Below are 22,486 nucleotides of genomic sequence, written 5' to 3'. Positions count from 1 at the left end.
CGAAGTTTTTCCTTTTCATCAGATGTTGCTTTAGTTGCCATAAAAGATGAGTATGCATCAGTATCAGGGAAATCTAAAGGAAAATACATCAATTCAACCTGCAAAAGAATGAAAGTTTAGAAGGAAAATCTTAAGAACAGAATTCCATAAGAAAATTATAATAACCTTAGACTCAAAGTATAGAATTGAGGTGCACATAATTCACATGCAATCCAGTGCTTCTCTCTCAAGCCTATGGTATGAGCGCCATTGTTGACAAGAGGAATCCAAAAGGCCTTGACCCAACTTAATGGAAGTATAATGGACCATTTGAAAGATAATTAATTAAACATTGTTATTAGGGGCTTTCAAAAAAAATTCTAGGAATTTTATTCCATGTGTCAAAATTGTATACAAAACAGAACATAGACACAAAAATAAGGAAACAAAGTCAATCTCATATACTTGTAGGTTAAAGCAAACTAGAAAAGAGGAAGAATTTTTGTCAAAGAAAATTGCATGACAGATATCCCACATTAAGTTTGAAGCCTGTACTAAAATTCAGGTTCTTCTGGCCTTATGGTTTGATCACAAACAAGACGCACAACAGATTAATGAATTGGGTTTATGATTGGTAATGAGCTCCACCATGAGGTATGGAACACTTGATGACATTCATTGGTTTTTAACTATAGTAAGATAATATCATTATAAAAAACTGCCATGATCAATAGACTTCCTTCATGCTAGACAAGATAGCTCAAAATTTTGGCCAAAATTCCCAGTAAGTGGTGTTATTATTTTCCATGAAATATGCTTTTTTAAGATGTGAAGGTTACTTGAAACTTAATATATATATATAATTAAATAAAAACAACATCATTGCTATAAAAGAATAGCCATTTTTTTTTATCAGTAAATGAGATTTGTATTAAAAAGTGCCAAAAAAGGTGTACCAAAGTACACACGATGTATACAATGGTAGCCAAAAAGTGCCAAACAAAAAATAGAGAAAATAAAAAGCTACTATGGACATCAATCTTTCACCTATAAATAGTTTGATCCAAGTTAACAAGTTATACAAAAACAAGTATTTCAGCCTTTGGATTGAGAGTTCCACATTCTCAAAAGATCTTATACTTCTCTCTTTCCAAATTGTTTAGAAGAGGAATAAAGGTGTCGTCCTCCAAACTTTTTTCCATTTTCTTTCTATAAAGGAACCATGTGAGCCTAGCAAAGCCTCTCTAACTATGGACTACATCACCCAATAAACTCTGAAGATAGAGAATAATAGCTCCCATAACACCCTTGCCTTGTCACAATGCAAAAGGATGTGGTCAATTAACTCCTCATGAGACAAACATAGGAAATAAGGATTGGCCAAAGACCACTCCCTCCTTTGAAGTTGGTCATGAGTCAAAACTTTTTCCCAAGTCATCTCCCATGCAAAAAAACTCACCTTAGGAGGAGCCCACGCATTCCACACAACACTAGAAGGGAATTGCACTACCCTTCTTGTCTCTAGGCTAACATAAAGTGATTAACAGAGAAAGTTCCACACTTTCGTTTCAACCCAACACACTTTATCCTCTTTACCCTCTTCTACCACTTTATCTTGAAGTCTTGCCAAAAAGTGTTCCACAAAAACAATCTCCTAATCATTTAGAGGCCTCGGGAAGTTAGGATTATAACCACCCCTATCATTAGAATGCTACCACAACTCCGTCACCCAAGCATCTTTAGAGTTAGAAAAGGAAAATAAAGAGGGAAAAAAAAACATTTAACAACTCATCCTCGCACCATTTATCTTTCCAAAACTTTATCATTTTTCCCATTGCCCACCGAAAAGAACAATTTACAACTAACTAAATCCCAACTTCCTTATGTTCTTCCATGACCGAACACCATAGTCGCCTCTCGCTTCCTTAGAGCATCAACCTTCTTCCAAATTCCCATATTTACCACAAATGATTTGTCTCCAAAAGGCCTCCCTTTCTGAAGCAAAACACAAATTCCACTTACAAATGAGGCCTTGTTAAGTGAGTGAAGGTGCCTAACACCTAGGCCCCCCCTCCTTTTATCAAAGCAAACGGTATCCCACTTCACCATATAAGGCTTAACATCTAAGGCCCCACATCCCCAAAGGAAGTCCCTTTGAATTTTTTCCAACCTTAACAATACAATCCCCATCATCCAGAAAAGAGACAAAAAGTAGATTGACAAATTAGAAAACATACTTCTAATCAATGTTAGTCTTCCCCCTTTAGAAATATATTGTCTTTTCCATAATGACAATCTTTAGCAGAATCTTTCTTTCACCCCATCCCAAGCCACCAATGAATTATAAGGGGCACCTAGTGGGAGCCCCAAATAAGTGGTCGGGAGCATTCCCACTTTACAACCTATTAGGAAGTGTCCCAAATTCCTAATTAGTATAGATTCCTTTTTTGTAAAGAATATTATATAGAATATTTCTAGGTTGATATTTTATTGTAATATTAGACTTCCTTATAGAATAAGGAAGGTTGTTGGAAATATCTCTATAAATATTCTAGGTCATGAGGGGAATAAGTTATGAGATGGAGATGGACCTGTAGAGACTATACAAGGTGGATAGAGATGTGAGGAAGAACGGGAGGTACTCTGTGGAGTGAGAGGGCTCGTAGTAGGGTATGGATACAAGGAGTGAGGAAACTTGTGATGTTTCGGGAACCCAATAGTTGTATTTGGTTCTGTCCTCTATAATATTCTCTATTATATAGTGGAATCATTCTCTCTCATCCATGGACATAGGCATGGTTGGCCGAACCACGTTAAAACCTCGTGTACCATATGTGTGATTGTTTTATCTTTGTGTTCTTGAACTAACATTGTTGGCATCAAAACTTTCGCTGGCATAACAACTGGTATCAGAGCTTGGGTTAAAGATTTCTGGAAGAGTAAAAGATCACAAAGCACATAAGATGAAAACAAAAGGAATTTTCACTGAAGGTGGAGTCGATTGCTCTTTCGTGATGATATGATACAAAAAGGTTTGTGTCATGGAGAGATTGAAGATTAACTTCATGAAATTTGGTCCAAGGTGGAGATTGTTAGGAAGTGTCTCTAATTCTTAATTAGTATAGATTCATTTTTTGTAAAGAATATTATACAGAATATTTCTAGGTTGATATATTATTGTAATATTAGACTTCCTTATAGAATAAGGAGGGTTGTTGGAAATATCTCTATAAATATTCTAGGTCATGAGGGGAAAAAGTTATGAGATAGAGATGGACCTGTAGAGACTATACGAGGTGAATAGAGATGTGAGGAAGAACGGGAGGTACTCTGTGGAGCGAGAGGGCTCGTAGTAGGGTATGGGTACAAGGAGTGGGGAAACATGTGATGTTTCGGGAACCCAATAATTATATTTGGTCCTATCCTCTGTAAGATTCTCTATTGTATAGTGGAATCATTCTCTCTCATCCGTGGACGTAGGCACAGTTGGTCGAACCACGTTAAAACCTCGTGTACCGTATGTGTGATTATTTTATCTTTGTGCTCTTGAACTAACATTGTTAGCATCAAAGCTTTCGCTGGCATAACATAACCTAATACAAGGGCCAACTCTTCTAGGTTCTCCCCTCTCCTTATCGGAAGAATACTGCACTTAGATGAATTCTCCTATACTTGTTAGAAATCACACTGCCTGGTGCATAAGAAGACCAATTGCAAAAGAGAAGATCTATCATTTAGAGAAAAACATCATAGCCATGAAATCTTAAGTGACTTTGTATACAAGGAAAATGAAAACCAAGTATTGGGTACGGTTGATGTATCTTTACATATTTTTGTAGAAACAAATATTAAAAAAAAAAAAAAAACCAACAATAATAACTTCTTATTCCTATTTTTATATTTAATAAATGATCTAAACATTAAAATGAATAAAAAATGAAATAATTTCTTATTCTCGTTTCTGATTTTATCTCCAAAAATATTTTCATGGATACAAGGATGTTTAGATCCATGTTTTTATCTGTTTTGCTCTAGAGATTTTTTTTTAAATATTTTCTAAAATATTACACTGTAATTTAAGTTGCCTTTGGTTTGGAAAATATTTATAGTTTTTATTTTTTCTAAAAATTGTTTTTATTTTCTATGTTTTCATTTCTTGTAATATTTTTATTTTTAAAAAAAATTAAAAAGCTGGTTTTCAAAAAATACAAATTTGGAAACCTTGTTTGGTACTGATTTTATTTTATTTTTTTAATCAAACACAATGAAAATAATTAAATTGTATTTATTGATTATTCTTTTTCAATTATCTTCTCTTTAGTTATTTTAATATATAACAAAAAATATAGTATATTAATAGTTAAAAAAGGAATTGACCAATTGTTGTGTTATTTTGTTTGGTACTAATTTTTGTACATGAAAAAACTAATGAAATTATATTTTTCATTATTTTTTATTTTATTAGTTATTTTGATAGTTTAATAAAATTTCTATTTTGATACTCTAATAATTTTTTTAAATATATTTATAATTAATGAAGCAATTGATCAATTGGGCATATTTTGGCTTATTAAAATAATTTATTTTTAATATAAAAATGTGATATTATTGGTAAAAAAGAGGAAGATGATTATAATATTGTAATATTATTGTCAAATTCATATTTGTATTTCTTTCATGTGTTTTAATTATATTATTTACTTTTGTGTTTTTACGTTTTAGAAACTCTTTTCACTTTTTTATATTAAATTTTGAAAATACCAATTTGGCATTTTTCCTCTTTTCCATTTTCTAAACTCAATTCTTGGGAAAATAGAAATAGAAATATCCAAACATATTTTCCAAATTGTTCTTTATTTTCTTTAAAAATGTAAGAAAAAAACAAGTTAAACTGAATACGACCCTAATTTTTATAAGAAAAATGCTTCAAGTATTAGAGAGCACTTTTGGCCTTCATAGAATCACTACAAATATACTCTTTAGTCTTACATTTAGGAATCATGTTCTTGCCATAGGGCTAAATCACTCAAATCTGAAACTTGTATCCCAATAGTAGATCTTCCAAAGAATATTGTCATAAATCATAAATCATAAATTTATTATTAGCTAACAAAAGGCATTTTAAATTTCCATAGAGCAATGGCTAGAGAGTTGAGTCTCTTGCATATGCCTTACTGATGGCAATTCCCACTCATTACATTCCCTTTTTCTGATGGTGGTCTAGTCCTTGGAGACCATTTAGTGAACCTCTGTCTCTATGTTATCTCAAGAAACCCATTGTGTGGGCTGATTCTTCTAGTAGCAACTTGAGCCTAATTATGTTGGGCTTTTATGCTAGAATAGGGATGTTTCTTCACCATTCTTGGTTTTGGTTGAACCAAGGGTTTTCTCCATATCAAATGTGGCAATTGTATTTGGTGAGATCCTTTCCACTTTGTGTGCTGGTTTTGTAAGCTTGAGACTAACACCATTTCTAGTTTCCTTCCCATATCTTTGGAAAAAAACTTGCACGAACACTGATTAATTCCTATTTTATATGATGGGTATTCATTTTTGAATGGATTCTTTCACCTCCTTGAAGGGTTTTTTCCAAGTAAGATCATTGGTTTTTATCTTGGATGGATACTCATGTGTTTCATAATGTGTTGTTGGTTTACAATCTAATTTCTAATTTCTAGTTGAGATCTATTCTACATTGTTGTAGGTCCTTGTTCAATTCTTGCTATAGAAAGCTTTTTTTTTCTTTTTGCTTGTTTCTAATCTATTTAAGGGCTATTTTCTCCAACTAGAGAGGCCAGTCCAATTAAGTTTTAGCAACTCTACTAAAGTATTTGTCTAAGTGACAGGGTGAAAGGTCATACTCATAAGACTAGTAATTTAAGAGTGTGTTTGATAGTGATTTTAGAAAATATTTTTAACCTTTCTAATACTTTGAAAGATAAAATTTTTCAAATGTTAGAAATGTTAGAAGCGCTTTTTAAAATTACTTCAAAAAAGATTCTAATTCAATAAACTAATAACTTGGCTGAGGTGTCTAGTTAGGCAAATGAAAAAAGTGAGTTACATTTCAGTTACCACATTGAGGTGTGTTAACTTAACTAGATTGAAGTTGAAGGAAACACTTCAGTGGCCAACCATGTGAAGTGCTTTTCAAAGCACGGTAAATCAATTAGTTACTACGAAAATGGAAATTGATGATGAGATGCAAGTCTCTTTGCTGTTGTGTTCGTTGCAAGACATCTATTGTGAATAGTATTTGTTTGATGTAGAGACAAGAAGGAACACTCATATTATAAATAGATAGAAAATAGAGGGAGGAATAAGGGCAAAGGATAGAATTATTATAATAAGTCTAACGAAAGATTTCAATCCAAGGAGAAAATGAAATGCTCATTGTGGCAAAGAGAGCAATTTAGAAAAGAATTGTGTTGTTTGGGAAAGGAAATAAAGGAGGTAAACCTAAGAAAGAAAAATGAGAGAGAAAAAGAATACTACATCTGTTGCATATAAGAATGATGAAAGTTTGGTATCAATAGTGGATAGATGTCTGGATATTCTGGCAAAAAAGGCCATATGAAATAGAACTACTGTGTTTACAGAAAGGAAAAGAAAAGGCAGCCTTAGGTAATGGAATAGAACAAGGATACTACAACATGAACTTTTGAATGTTGGTGATTGTTAACTACCAACATAATCTAAAAGCTAAACTTAGGGATGACAATGGGACGGGTTTGGAATGGATCACCCATTCTCCAATCTTGTCACATTTATATAAATCTATTGCTACCCCCACCCAATAAAAAAATTAAACAGGGCGGTATAAGGTAGGGCAAGGCTATTGGTATGAAATTTCTTATTACTTGTGTTGCATAGGCCCCACCCAACCCTATTTATTTTTAAAATTTTGAAATATTGAAAGTAAATATATTTATATATAAATAAATATTATAAATTTTTATAATTTATTTTATTCAAGAAGTAGATTTTTTATATTATTATTTAGTGTTAAAAATGAGTAAATAAAAAATAAAACTATTTTTAAATTTAATTATGCATATACTTGGGATGCGATAGGATAGGAGGGTACAAGGTAATACCTAAACCCACCATTGGTTTATATATGTAAGAAAATCTCTATCCCTAACCTATTTATCTTCATTTCAAACCTATTCTATTCACGGTAGGATGAGATGAGTACCTAAAAAAACTTATTGTATTATCATCCCTAATTAAATTATTTGGTAATGAGGTAGCACTTGGACTAAACCCTCAATACCTTGTTTAAGAGAAAACCTTCTTTCGGTTTGTATGCGGGCTCAATAAATATGAGAAATAACCATGTGTGAAGCTCAAGATCATGCATGATCTCCCTTGAACTAAGGCTTTAAAAACATGTTAAGCTATTTGGTAATGAATCAATTATATATATCATGTCAACTTAACACTTGGATTAAATCCCTATTAGTGATCACAAAATTGAGTGGATTGTAGAGACAATAACCTTATATCATGCATGTTATCCCTTAATTGAAGTTGTTTTCAAATTACAAAGATAGAGACATTGGTGCAATTAGGATGAGAGAGTCTAGTGGCTCTAAGAATCTATGCATAAATAAGTATGTCTGGAGACCAACGTTCCAACCTCAAACTAATGTCTAGATTTGCACAAGTTAAACAAGGATGTAAAAGTTATTTTGGTAGTGGTAAAGAGGTTATTTGTTGCAAAAGAAGAGGTTTGCTACATATACCAAGAGAAAGTGTAAAAGGGCAATTTGAATGCTATTGAGACCATACGATCACAAGATGCTTCAAATGACTCTCCCCATGGGCTTATATAGGAGGTGAGAAGCTTCTAGAAACCCCTGGAGACATCTACACTTAGCTACAAAGTGGAAGAGCATGGAAGCTTCTAGAGAGGGTTAGAGATGTCCACACATCTCTACACTTGGCTAAGAGAGCATTGGAATAGTGTGGGGTGTTATAGAATCTTCCAAAGTCATCTCGTACATACCCTTGTACATAGACTAGTGTAGGAGCTTCTAGATTATTCTTGATTTGTAAGGAACCCTCCAAGGTTCCAAAGAGTTCCATTGGTGCCTATAAATAGGTTAAGGCCTCATTTGGCCAAGACACCACCCAAATCACTTCCTAACCAAGCAAGTGAGTTCCCAAAGCACTTGTAAAGCTTCCTTTGAGCAATAAAAGCTTCCATTCTTTAAGAGTTGCCTACTACACCTTCTAAAGCTTCCAAGTTGTGAGCATCTTAGCTTAGTAAGCTAAGCATTGGGAGTAAGGCTGACTTAGCAAGATCAAGTGTCTTGACTTGTCTAGGTGCCACACGAGCTTAGGAAAAGACTAAGTCTGTGACAATACGCTTTCCTAAAGTTATGGAATAAGACATCAAAACATATGAGTGAGAAATAACTGTGCAAGTTTTTGAAAGAAAATCATGACTCTCTTTCATGTGATCATTATTTGTATAATCAGAAAGAGTTCCTATCATTAGGCTTCTGCAACCAAGTTTGAGAAATTAGATTCAGTCTACTTAGTAAAATAACTTAATATTATAACTTAAAGTTACTTTGAACTTTAAGTATTAAGTTAAAATAGTTAACTTATTCTTAATGTAAAATTCTTTTTGTCTCATTTGCTCACAGTAAATACATTTTAAAACTGTGATTTCACATTCATAACTCATTTTTTTGTAATAAGCATTTTATGGTTGTATTATATATCTACAATACTTTAAGTATGAATGTTATATAAATAAATTTATTGTTTAAAACTAATGAAAATAAATATAAGTTAAAATCAATAAGGATAAATATTAGGTAAAATTAATGAGGGAAAAAGAGTTAATTTGATGATTTAGAATAAACTTTAAGCTAATTTTACAAAACAACCTTAATGCTTAAAGTAACAATTAAGTAATAAGTCTTAAGTTAACAACTTAAGAATAATTTAACTTAAAGTCAACTTGGATGTTTGGTAAAACTTAATACTTATTATTTAATGACTTAAGTTGACTTTAAGTTAAATTGGTTTTAAGTCATTAACTTAAAACTTATTACTTATTTTTTTATTTTAAGTAGTAAGGTATAAAATTTACTTAGAATTTATTTTAAGTTATTGAATTGACATATTTATCTCATTAGTTTTAATTCATGTTTATTATTAAAAAATTTAATTGATATTTATTTTCATTAATCTTAATCAATAAATTTGTTATTTAACATCCATACTTAAAGTATTGTAAATTTATAAAATAACCTTAAAATATTTAGTAGAAAAAATGATTCATGGATTTGCAGTCATAGTTGTTTAATATTTACTCATTAAATGTGTGTAAATAAGACCAAAAAAAAAAAAAGTTTGGGATTAAAAAGAAGTTAATTATTTTGACTTAATACTTAAAGTTATTTTTAATTTTGCATTGTAATATTAAGTTATTTTACCAAATATGTTTAGTCTACTTAATAACTTATATTAAGTTATAATTCACTTTTAAGTTTCTTTAAGTAATTTTTGACATCTTAAGGTAAGAATTCAATCTACATGCATTTCCATTTTTCATAATTTCACTCATTATATAAAATTTGAAATAAAGTTATGATATGATGTTGAATTACCAATTTTCCTAAAAGCTTAAACTTGCAAGATTTTGGTATATATATATATATATATATATATATAATGCTCCTTAATAGTAAAATGCTGAATAAAGTAGCCACATGAGAGTAAAGTTACCTTCCTAATTGAAATAACACTAGTTACTATTTTCTAAACGAAAATAAAATTACTAAGGAAGCTTAGAAATGCATAAGATAATTTAATTACTCTAAATGAGACAAAATTATTTAGGAATTTAGGAAATGCATTATATGATATATTGAAGCAAATGTCAAATGAAATTAATGTTGTATTTTATTTATCAGTTTGTAAAAAAACTTCGTAATAAAAGACTCATATTTAAAATATAATAGTTTTATACATGTGGAAATAATTTTGTTATATAGTAAATTTATTTGAATTTTGATTGTATGGGCAAGAACTTAAAGGAATAGACATGAAATTTCTAAGAGTGAGTAGTGATGATTTGGAACAACCCTAACTAATTAGGGTGTTATTTGGAGTGTGGGGTATTTAGAATTGACAATTACTAGTTGAAGCAACATGGGGCTTGCCACTCTTTTTTTTTTTAAGTCTTAGATGTTGGTGCATGACCAACAATGTTTGCATCCGGTTGGCCTCCTCTTGGTTTGGATGACGAGTACACCTACAATAAGGAGTGTCCGGACGGTTTTTCCAGGCACACCCCTCTGAAGCTTAAATTAGACAAAGGTGAGTAGGGTAAGAGGTCATTGGGTTCTAATTGCCTACCTTCATTCTGACGTTTGATGGCTATTTATCTTCAACCAAGCCATAACATGTCCCATGTGTTTCAATTGCCTTTAATGCCTTTTAATTGGCTTGCATAACAGTTTTTGAGCTCTAAAGTCTGTCATTTATGCTTAGTAATGGTTGTGACACTCAATGTTCTTAATGTGTTTCGTATTTAGTTCTTGACAGGTAGTAATAAGTAGTGCTCGGATAGTCTTTATCCGTCCAAATCCTTGGATGGATGGAGGAAGATACGGCTACACAAAATAAGAGTCATGCTAGATGGACATGAGCATCCCACACTAGAGAATTGGACGATCTTATTGTTGACTAGTGTTATAAGAGTTAATTTTAAAATAATATGCACCAATTAAATTATTTACCATCTATATTATATGAAACTAAATGAAATGTTCATATATTTATATTTGCATTGACATATGGAGATGAGAAATCTTTTCATCTTTGAGCCCATTTGATAGCAATTTTAAAAAGTATTTTTAATATTAAAAATATTTTTAAAGAAAAAAATAAGCGTTTAGTAAAATTTAAAAAGTATGTTTAATCACTTATAGTATTTATTGGAGAAATGCTTAATAAGTTATTTTTTCATCAAGACTTTCATTTAAAGTACTTTGAATATAAACATTATCAAAGACATAGATCTTAGTCTTGATAGTATCATTGCATCTCGGTTTGTATAGTTGGTTTTTGAATAAGCTATTTTGCAATTTCTTTTATTTATAGGCGTAACAATTAGACTAACTTAATCTTTCTCAATGTTATTGTTGAACCTTCAATATTGTGTCATTTGATATATTGATCATCTGTAGGGAAATTATGAATTTCATTAGGAAAACATTTGTTTAACTTTATAGAAGATTCTTATTTTGCGACTAACCAATAGTTTCCAGTGTACCTGCAAAACTAATTAATCATTTTCAATTGTTGAAAATTTACCTTATTTAAAACACAAATCAAAAAATAATTTTTTTTAAAAATTATTCATTTTCAAAGAGGACAAAAAGTTTCCAAAATGATATTTGAACACATGTTGCTAATAATTTTGCATCATCCTCATATTTTTCTTTTTAAAAATAATAAATAGTACTTAATTTTGGTTTTGTTTTTAATATGTGGCATTAGCTATCATTGCCACTTCTAATGGAATGGATTTGAAAAAATCCTAACTGAAGCAAGTCAAGCATGGGATTATATATCTTGGACAAGTTTAGGTTGTGTTAACCCATCCCCACTTGCCCCTCTTATCAATGAAAAAAGACAAATTAATTTGTTTTTTATATTCATAATATTTCCAAATACTCTCCATATAAAGTGAAAAGTGGAAAAAGATAACCCTATTTCCATTAACAACTCCCTCTCTCTCAAATCTCAAACCCTAAATCTTATCACACTATCCACCATTGAAGTCATACTCATTTTCCCCGACATGAAATAATGAGTTTTAATCTTTAGCAAAGTCATTCCTACTCTCAATTATGAACATTTCCATTAGTAACTTACAAAAGTAGCAAAAATATAAGGGACAATTGGTTTTGGACCCAACTAGGCCCAAAAATTAAGCTTTGGTCCATATAAGTTTCATAATTGATGGGGAGGATATAAATATTAAGAGACCAATAAAAAAATGCCATGTCACCTGTCTTAAAAATTTGAAATAAAGGTCGATCACTACCCCTTACCCCTTTCTTTCCCTCGACTCTGACGTCCCCTAATCAATTCCTTCAACAATCGAGGATTGTGAGCAACTAAAAAATGGAGAAAATCTCCTCAAGTTTGGCATGTCACTTGTGTTAAAAATCCGACTTTAAAATCTGCTTGTTGGGTCAATCATCCAAAGAAAAGAAATGGGTATGGTTGACGGAGAGAGACGATGAGTTTGGGAAAGAAGATTCTCTGATGATGATGCAATTCCTCCGTAATAGCTATCCTTCGAATCAAACGTATATTAAAAGCAAAGAAGATGGTTGTCATGATTGTGAGGTTGGTCCACTACACAAAATAGAGAAAAGGAATAACTCGGATGAAGATCTAAAGCAACTACAGGTGTGGTCATGATGATGCCAGGGGCTCAACAATCTTCTGTGAAGATGAAATAAGTTAAATAGGGTATATGGCCTTTTGGAGTAGAATTGTGGGGTAAGTATATTTTATGGCATTCCAACCTAGGTTTATGGAGGATTGAGTGTGTTTTTATTAGGTTTAGGGATGAATTGTGACATTCATATTTGTGAAAATTATTATGCTATGATCCAAAGCACAACCCTATTAATTGTATGATTGAAACTCCTTTATGTTTGTTGACTAGTAGTCGGGGAAGAAATTGATACTTCATTTTTTTCCTTATTTTACGAACTAAAACATTACAAACATGATTAACCTATGTATGAGCAGATATTCAGTAGTAGTTGTATGGAATTTCTTCTTTTGTGCAAGAAATTTACACTAATTGTGCAAGGTAAATGTGCTAACTGCACAAGGGTGTACAAAGGTACCTATATTAAAGGATTTCAAATCCGTTTAAAATCATTTTCATTTTGTAATATGCTTAATTGAAGAAATGAAATATAAAATTTATGCCTTCAAACATACTTGAACAATATGGTTGCTATCTGTTTGGAATCAAGGTTCTTTACATGGTGCTTTGAACCAGACAATGGTGTTAAAGTTGAGGTTATAACATTTATATAGTTTCAAGAATGGTTGGAGGGCCTAGTCATAATATTGGCATGAGGGCCTATTCACAATACACACATAAAAGTACGGACCTATATTAAAATTTTAAATATAAATGTGTGTGCTTTTAAAAGTGTCATTGTGTAGTCAATTTTCAGATGAATATTGTTCTCGTGAACCCTCACTTTCAGTCATTGGTAAAAGTTAATAATATCCTATGATCAAAGTGTTCTTCACCTACATTATAACGTCCTATCTGGTCTCCTGGAAAGATCTTCGAAACGAATATATTCGATTTAGTTTTCTATAACATCATAATATTGTTATTATTATTATTATTATTTTATTTTGCTATCACATATTGACAAAATGTGGCAAAATTTGAATCATTGGTAAATTCAAAAAGATAGTTATTAATTTTTCCTAACCAAATTGTACTTCACTTATAATGTTTACAGAATGAATATATTCGATACGCCATGACATGTAATATGTCAATGTTATTTTAAATTGATTGTAAGACTAACAATATGTGACATTAATTTGAAATCAAAGTTGATCATTAATTATCAGCCATTTGCTTACTTAAGTTGCAACAAATATCCCAAAATTCAGAGTACAATATTACATACATTACCTAAGGTTCATTTAGGTAAGGTCATTCATATATGTTACTACTCCTCACCAGAGATTTCAAAATCCGGTTTGCATTATAGTAGAGACAAAATTTCTGCTTCTTCCTCTTCATTGAGTTCTTTACCATTTTTCAATGCCTTGTTCCGTGCCTCTTCCAACATTATTACCCTATTTTTTCGAATAGCCATCTTGTTGTTTTCCTCCCTGATCTTGTTAAGTGCTTTGGATAAACTAATTTGATCGTATTGACGAACAGACAACGACTTTCTACGTGGTACCTGTACACTTAAAACAGTCAGTTGTTGGACTAGAATTGTTGATTCCTCCACCAGATGCATCTACTCATTTTCCATGGTGCACATGGTCATGTCCGAATACTTCTCCAATGACTTTAGTAAGTACATGAAATTATCATCTCCTAATGCCCAATATCGGCCTAATAGCTCAAATATATCCCTTGGCCAATAGTACTTCCCTAAGTGAAGATGATGTCTACCCCTTTTAGCGTCCATCACCTATAATAACTGTTGAACCTGCCCAAAATTTTGATTAACAACTGAAGACAGTTAAAATTTCAATTTCCTTACTTTCAAATAAATATATGCTATAGTAAATGACTACTACGCAAAAGTTATCAACAATGTGCAAGCATAATAGAAGGATGAAGAAATTTTTTACCAAAGTTAATAGCTATAAGATGATAGGTGTGATTGATGCAAAAGTAAGCTATCCACTTACTTGTTAGTCATAAGATGTTTGATGCAGAACTCCTTATTTATACTATGGTAACATGGCACTATACGTGCTCATATTTTGTAAGATTTTGTATCCCATATCTTATTCTATTTTCTTTTCCTACCCCTAGTCATAGCTTTATGTCTTTTTCAATGTGGTCAACTGAGTTGTCACTCATGTGTTTGTTGTGTACATATCATGTCATATTTTCACTGTTTCCTATGACAATTGCATACAATGAACTCGACAGTGATTCGTGGGCCATTCAAAGTACTTTAGTCTAATCTTGTCAACTTCAAATGAGTCTTTTTTGTTGTCTTCTCAATTTTAGACTGGCACATGCATCTATGCCAACTTGTGACAGTACTTTTTGTTGTCTTTTCATATTAACACTCATGTGCACCAACTTCCACTACAATGATAACATTTAAAATTTGTAATGCCATTGGGAAATGGAGAACATCATTGTCTTGTCATTAAAATATGTATGTCTAGTCACATCTAATAAAGTACTCTCAAAATCCAACCTCATTTTCTTTTCTTCTTATTTTCATTACACTAAATATTCAATGAAATGAATGTTTCTTACTGCATTTGTTATATATATATATATATACATATAGAACTCTATCCGTGACATTTACAATATTGCCTTACAATAAGGGTTTCCTGTGTTATACGAATTTCTTTTGCCATCATTCGATTTATTTGTTCATAAAAGGGTGGATTCAAGAAGGAATTGGATTCTAGTTGACGACATCTTAAGCGTTCCACATGGCGCTAGCTTCAATGATCAATTACGAATAATGTGTAGAGAGTGGACTTATAATGTGCGGGAACAAACTAATTTAGTCATGGAATTACAACAGCTACGTGTCGAGGTTCCCTCATTAATTATTGTTCACATGCATCGTGAAAGAATGTTTGCATTTGAAGATGCATTAGTTGAGATACGCATAGTAAATAATCGAATGATGCATCGTACAACTCATGAGTCATTATTATGTATTTGCATCCAATTTTCATAAGACAATGGTCGAGATTTGTCAATGTGGGAGTATGAAAACATTTTGCACATACTTGAATACATGTCTGATTAGATTTGAGTTATGCTATTTATGTCCTTCCATGTAACCAGTTCTATGTTATATTCTCTTTTCCATTATAAGATATAGATCTCGCTAAACCATTTTGATTGTGATAATTATAAACCTATTAAGATATATTATTATTATAGAAAAATAGGAAATTTGAAGCATCCCTATGTGCATGGGGGATGATACATAGGATGGTTCACCAAGTGGGAATGATCATCATATATTCAATAAGCCTCCAAATGGGATAAAATGTTTTGACTCTTTTATTGTTTGTTATCTTTTGATTGGGAGTTTGGGAGTTTGGTACAACAAACCATGCAATTGTATTCAATAAAGTTATATAGCATTACTAATTTAGAATCCTAAGGACACACGCCTTGTGGCATATGATGCTAAACAGGTTTCCATCCTACTTCAACACTACATTGCAATGGCGCATTCATTAAATTGATCAAATTAACCATTCTTGCAATGGGCTTGATTCATCTTTATTGACTTTTGTTTGTGTTCCTCCTAATAATGAATGTCACATGACTTCAATGATATCTACTGTATCTTATGCCTCGTAAAGATACATCCAATTCATTCTACTTGTTCGCTTGGACATCCTAAATCCCTACTCTCAAGTCTGACCTTAATTTTCCTTAGTCTATTTGTAGCATTTACAACTTTGATTCAAACTTCAATTTACAGCTTCCCTATTTGGTTTGGTCCCACTGAAAAGGAACCTTTTGCTGCTCTTTACAGTGAAAATATAGATGGGTTGGAACAATATAATTTTTTACATGAAATAAGAAGTTAAAGGAGTTTATGGGTTTTCATTACAATTCTCTACCTATTACCTGGAAGTAATACCTCAATTGAATGGAGATATTTAATCCCTAAGGTACATCCATATACCTATCTACTGTTCCCACTAGAAGTACACAAATATTATTGAACCTAACATACTTGGGCATAAAGTTTAGTGTAACTAATATGGTAGACATAATATATTAAAAATAGAAGACAATTAATTCAATTAAACACCCACCATCTAATACCTTCTTATCAACTGTAAAATCAACCGTAATGAAACACCCTACATAATTCAAATGACAATACTCTCTTATACAATCAATATACTTTTAAACAAAAAAAAAACACTTTAACCAAAGTCCCTGTACAATTGCAATACAATTACATTCAGTTTTGAACAATAGCTTTCCTATAAGATCACATTATGTAATTGTCACTATCATCATAATCTACATGTTCAAAATCAACCTCCACACCTATTTGCACATTCCCAGTAACACCGTGTTACTTGAAAAATCAAGTCACCATAGCTAAGGTAGTAATATATGACATACTTCTATTATACAACTTCATTTCACCTGTGATTATGTCCAAAATCAGTCTGAAGTCTTCACCATCCCATTGTGGCTAGTTTTAATTTAAATCGGTCTTAACTTATAATCTATCTATGTATTCTGCCTCAAATACTACCAAATAACATATGCATACATTTACATCAGTTTGTTTTTCTCAAATAATGTACAACAATCTCAAATTAGCCTTGTCACATCCAATTCTACAGTCCCCATCATTCTGCCATAAATCAATGTTGATGTTGATTCTGTGTGGAAAACAACAATCTGCCCATAATCTTCAGTCTATACTTCTTCAACTTGCCCTGTATTCATTCAAATTTAAAAGACATATAAGAAAATGTTAATTAAGTTGCCCATGTAATGCTAATTTCATATAAATGAGATTATAACACTTTGGTGCACGTACATACCATATCGATGGATTTGGAGAATCCTCCCATTGACCAGTAATCCATGAATTTCATAATAAATATTCTGTAGTCATGGCTAACATAGAATATTATGACAAATTATTCATTATTTGTGGAATGACAATTATAATATACTTAAAATAAGTTCCAATCAATTTAAACATTATTTCGGACTGCAACCTAAACACTCACTCTTTTGGCTAGGCCAATACATTTGGCATCATGAAACTGAACATCTTCAAATATATATCCAATACTTCCTTCTTGTGGGTAGCAAGCCATAGTACAACCTTCGCCTAAAACAATCAATTCTTTCACAAATTCAAACTTCCATTCTTATGTACAATGCAAAAAAGTATACCCAACTACAAGCTACTTTACCAAATTCTGTTGTATTCCACTCATACAACTCCTCTTCCTTCCTGGACGAGAATCCAAGAGTTGGATTCTCTTGTTCTGCAAGTCATAAACATATAGTGTCCAATGGTTCTTTACAAGAACAAGTAGACCTACATTATTCAACTTACAATCAATTACAACCAATATTGGGTTAATGAGATTATAATATTACAAACATAAAACAATGCAGTCCACCTCACCTCATTCACATTCCGCTATGAAACATCCATGTGATACAAATGTGGTTCAAAATGGGCTATTACTGCTTCTCTTGTCAAGTGTTTAGCATTGGAGCACACAACCATTTCTTGCATATCATATGGAAACAATTAAAGCTTTCAAATTTAGCAAAACTTTTGTACATGTTATAACAACTAATCATTGAAATTCAGTCTTTATAAAAGTTCTTCATTACAACTATGTATAGCGAAAAAAAATAATTTTGTCTTTGATACATCTTCAAACTGCAGCATCCTACAATATGCATCCATAACCTAAGGCAAAAAATGATTAATGTGTAAGCAAGATTAACAATCACTAATGACCGATTGTTACTTCAATTGAAACTTAAAATAATGGATCATGGATCAATTATGATATTAACATCATTCCCAATCCAATTGTCTCATTCTAAAAAGGCGAGGTTGCCTCTACTTAAACTCGTGTCATGCATTGCCACTAGTTCCACACCATCACCATAAACATATATGTTAGGGTAATACAATTTTTTTCAAGTTCATACAATTGAAATTGGAGTAGTATATGGTTCAACATACCTCGGGTCCAAATCCCCATCAAATACAACTGCAACTTCTTGTTTCAAGTCCATTTTTATGGCAGACTGTCGTGTTTGTGGTTCCGCTATGAATGGTGACAACAAATTGGGAGCCATCTAACGCACTCTCTATCTCCTCCCTCCCCTTTCGGACGAGGCCAAAATCACAGAACGCAAAGGAATTATGTCATGGACAACTACTTCATCATCTATTGGTTTGGACTAACAACTAATCACTTCAATAAAGGACACTATTACATTAGTTATTTTGTAGGAACTACTATAGTAATGAATGTCCCCTAGAATGTTACCATTAAGTTTTAACTTTGATTCTTCGGCCTCTATATGAAAATCTGGAGTTAGCTACCTAAGTGGTGTGTTAGGTACGTTTTGTGTACCATGCCATGCCATGTCATCTTGGGCAGAGTTTGGATGCTACTCAGGCATGGGAAAGGCAACGAATGAATACCCAGAGTGACCAGCAACACTCGAAGGTACACCTATTTCCCTTCGAGCCCCTAATATTTGCATTAGCCCACGCATGACGCCAAGTTGCTATTGTATGCCCTTCTGATAGTTCGTTATTGCGTGTTCTACTTTATGGTATTGCTCCTAGATTTCCTATCACATATCAACCAAAGTGCATAAGTCTATTCAGTATAAAAATCTTTTAAAAGAAATTTAAAACCCCTATTTTACAATATTTCTATAAGTAAGCCTAATTATAATTCCATTGAAATGGATTGAAGTCGTAAAATAACAACAAATCATGCGTACATCACTACTCATGGGCCTACTCTCGGCCTTCACATGTGTAGGTGGTGGTGACGATTCATCGAACCTCTACAATTAAGAAGATGACACTTGTTTAGAACACATAGACCTTTAAAGTGTTCAATTAGCATGTCATCAAATTACATTTCTACATGCATATAGACTATATGACTACCTCGCCATGTCCAAAAGTTCCAAACTCCCTGATCTCAGCAACTAGTTGTTGTTTTATCAACTTATTTGTCTATGCCGACAACTGGGGCACTGTAATGGGAATATGGACGGAAGGAATCTTGAATTTCATGACATAATGGAGCTACACCATGGAAATAAACATATGTGCAATGGTTAGTTGGGGCTACTAATGTTAACAATTCAAAAATTACCAAGCAACACATGTAAAAGAAGTGCAATACCTATAGAAAGAGGATGCAACCATGTACCCGGGCACTATTACTTTGCTTGTATCATTTTATACCCTCTACAGGCTGGTCATAACAAATTGGCCCCAGTTAACATTGTTTCGGAAACCATCTTCATGGATGGTATGCCATAAGTTTTGGCATCCATCAATCCTTGAGGTGGGGGCCAATATTATCGCACAAGCGTAGTAAATGAAGCATATTCAAAACTCCTCTCCAAAAAGTAAGTTAAGGAGTCTCTCCTCACATGTGCGAATTTTATCAAATGGAAGATCAGATGGGGTTGATGTAATTGGTAGAATCCGTCGGATTTTCGGTAGGCCAAAGACAAGCCCCACATCAACATCTATAACATCATATTTTTTTTCGGCTGAGATGCCTATGCATTTGAATCCAATATTAAAATGGTGGATTAGCCAAAGACATATTGTGGTGTATCTCCTTATAGTTTATGTTAAGAAGACCTCCAAACTAGAGGTCTTGAACCATTTCTAATTTATCATTTGGTAACCTATTGCATAGTTTGAGGAATCTTGAAGTTGAATAGCGTGTCGACAATCTGGTGTTAAAATTGTTAGAGATCAATAGTCTCAAAAACCATTAACATAACTACAGTTGCTAATTGAGTATTGTGGAGAAATAGTATAGGTCTAAATTGTAGTGGACATGAGAAAAAATGGACTGTGCAATGAAGCTTCTTACTGTTCATGATCTATGCCTTTTTATCTAATTGATCACCACTGCCATGGATTTTAATCTAATTTCATGATGTGGTTGGTCAAAGTTGGAGCTAGAGCATCAATTTCACGAGGTAAGATTCCTTTCTTAACTAATGCTACAAATTCCTGAATGTTTTCTATAAAATTCAGTGCAACCTGTTTCATAGTCATAAATTTTACATTCTCTATTTCTAGTATAAATGATTTGAATTAGCAATATGGGTGTATTATTTTGTAGCCAATAATAGTTCAAATCTGAATAGGGCCTAATGCAATGTCCCTAATGATTGGATTTGAAAACTTAAGGGAATAAAGATGGAAGAAGTTAGAGATTAAGGAATGGTTAACATAAAGAAGTCTCAGGTTTAATCTCATGCAGCCTAAAAAAGAGTATATAACTGTTGCCATTGAACGCGGAATTAAATTTTGTACCATATGTTCTAACAAATTGCATAATAGCTGCCTACTTATAGTTTGTCCTGATAATGAGCTCATGTGGATCAATAATTTGAAAGTGAATGCTCATGCAATAAACAATCCTTAACACATAACACAATTAATTGTCACAAGTAGGCTAAAATCTCAAGTTCTAGAGAAAATTGATGAAAATAAAAGACATGAAATAATGCATTACCTCCACAGAGGCCATTGAAGAATGAAAATATCCTTGTAGGCTTCAACCTTGCAACAACTGCTTACTTGAAATCTAGTCTATAGTAGTTATCTCCCACCTAGAATAACTCGTAATAAAGCAAATGGTCATTTAAATAGCCATACCATTCATCAGACTAATAAATTTGGTAATGGCATACCATATTCAGATTTATAAGGAAAAAATCAATGAATCAAACCCAAAAAATGGCAGTTTAGGATAGAACTTCCACTTCGAAAGCAAGTACTTATATGAACTACTATCCCTCTGCCAACTTACCAGAATTCACATAATGAAGAATTTAATATAGAATAACCCTAGGGTCAAGTTGCGTAACAAGTATATCTCATTGAAGAGACCTTGAAAGACAAATTTTCTTACATGTTAGGAGTTCATCACGACTTCAAATAGGTGCAAGCATAATGTGATGCGATAAAAAGCAAATACCAAAAAGTGGAAATAATAAAGGACAAACCCTCCCTCCCCCCTCTCCCAAAAAAAAAAAAAAAGACCAAGACCAATAAGTGGCATAATTTAATAACAAACTTTCTTTCTCATTTAGGCTTCAAAGAGATACAACATCAAGAGCTAACAACAACTATCCATGCATCTGAACACCTCAACCATGTGGATAGTGATACGCGGAGAAGAGACAAGTTTACTGGGGACAATCTATATTTAATTGATAGTTAGTTTCTCAAATGTGAAACACAAAATCAGAAACACATTGCAGCACACTAATTCAACCATGAACCAATCAAACTACTAACATTTTTAGCAAATTAGCAATTCAAAAATTCATTTATCCTTGGGATAGATTTAGCTCAAGTTTACATTACATTAGAGTAGACTCTCAACTTTAAATACAACAACTGCTAAACATGGAGATATTTATCAAAGACATCACTAAACCAATGGAATCTAGTTCTAAACAATTGACATCCCAAAGCAAAAAAAATTGTTCAAAAACCAATCAAACTGCAAAAATTGTTTAAGGATGAGAGTTGCAACTCTATAATAAATTATATTATAAATTTGACACTATCTAATATGTATTAGTTCAATATAATGAACCTTAGGGATGAGAAGAGCATAACAATATCATATTAAAATGAAGAGAAGCTTATACATTGTTAAAAAATTGATTCTATAGTGACATGCCAATCAATTACATGGTTCACTCTAAAATATTATACAATGGTGGACTTATTTTCTGGCATTAATAGTGCTTCACACAACAAGACAATTGTTGCAACTGCTTTTGTAGTTTAGTAGCAAGAAAAGTACGTACATATATAGCACAATTAATTCAACGAGAAAGAGATGGTATATGCACTTTATTCTACCCCAATATTTGTAAGAACATGTCCAACTAAAAGTTGTTGGACTAACAATGATATTTTGTCCATCTAACCATTCAAGATGTGAAAAAATGGGC

General features: G+C 32.3%; 1 non-coding gene across 1 annotated transcript; it reads right to left on the bottom strand.

Moving 5' to 3' along the window:
• Positions 1–21,372: 21,372 nt before the first annotated feature.
• LOC117924408 lies at positions 21,373–21,453 on the bottom strand. Its single transcript, XR_004652775.1, has one exon. It is a non-coding gene; the product is annotated as a small nucleolar RNA R24 (small nucleolar RNA).
• Positions 21,454–22,486: the final 1,033 nt, after the last annotated feature.

The sequence above is a fragment of the Vitis riparia genome, chromosome 10 (assembly GCF_004353265.1).
Source record: "Vitis riparia cultivar Riparia Gloire de Montpellier isolate 1030 chromosome 10, EGFV_Vit.rip_1.0, whole genome shotgun sequence".
Classification (NCBI taxonomy): domain Eukaryota; kingdom Viridiplantae; phylum Streptophyta; class Magnoliopsida; order Vitales; family Vitaceae; genus Vitis; species Vitis riparia.
Note: the sequence above shows the minus strand (reverse complement) of the source record. Positions and strands in the feature narration are given on the sequence as shown.